The sequence below is a fragment of the Geospiza fortis genome, unplaced genomic scaffold, assembly GCF_000277835.1.
Source record: "Geospiza fortis unplaced genomic scaffold, GeoFor_1.0 scaffold4741, whole genome shotgun sequence".
In the NCBI taxonomy this organism is placed as follows: Eukaryota; Metazoa; Chordata; class Aves; order Passeriformes; family Thraupidae; genus Geospiza; species Geospiza fortis.
In genome coordinates this window covers 8,051-8,307 of record NW_005055577.1, presented here as the reverse complement: position 1 = coordinate 8,307, position 257 = coordinate 8,051, and the positions used below count along the sequence as shown (strand labels likewise).

The following is a 257-nucleotide window of genomic DNA, read 5'->3' as shown; positions in this document are numbered from 1 at the left end:
CTGGGCCTTCCCGGGGTGATTGGCAGCTCTGGGGTGGATTAATTAGCTGGTTAATTGATTAATCAGAGGGTTAATTTGTAGCTAATGAGGAAGGGGTGTGGCTTACCTGTGTGGGCGTGGCCTCCGGAGCTCCGCCTCCCTGGCCTTGCACAGGGCCTTGATTGACACCTGGGGAGAGGGAGGGGCTTGGGGGGTCTGGGGGGAGTTTTGGGCGGATTGGGGATTTTTGGGGAGTTTTGGGGGGATTTTTGGGGAGT

At 57.2% G+C, this 257-nt stretch overlaps 1 long non-coding RNA gene across 1 annotated transcript in view; it reads right to left on the bottom strand.

The window, feature by feature from the left end:
* The window catches only part of LOC115949306, a 1,264-nt gene continuing 1,007 nt past the window's right edge, over positions 1–257 (bottom strand). The window contains exons 2-3 of the long non-coding RNA XR_004082832.1: positions 107–168; positions 1–28 (exon numbers count right to left, since the gene is read on the bottom strand). This is a non-coding gene — a long non-coding RNA (uncharacterized LOC115949306). The remainder of the gene's footprint in view (positions 29–106; positions 169–257) is intronic.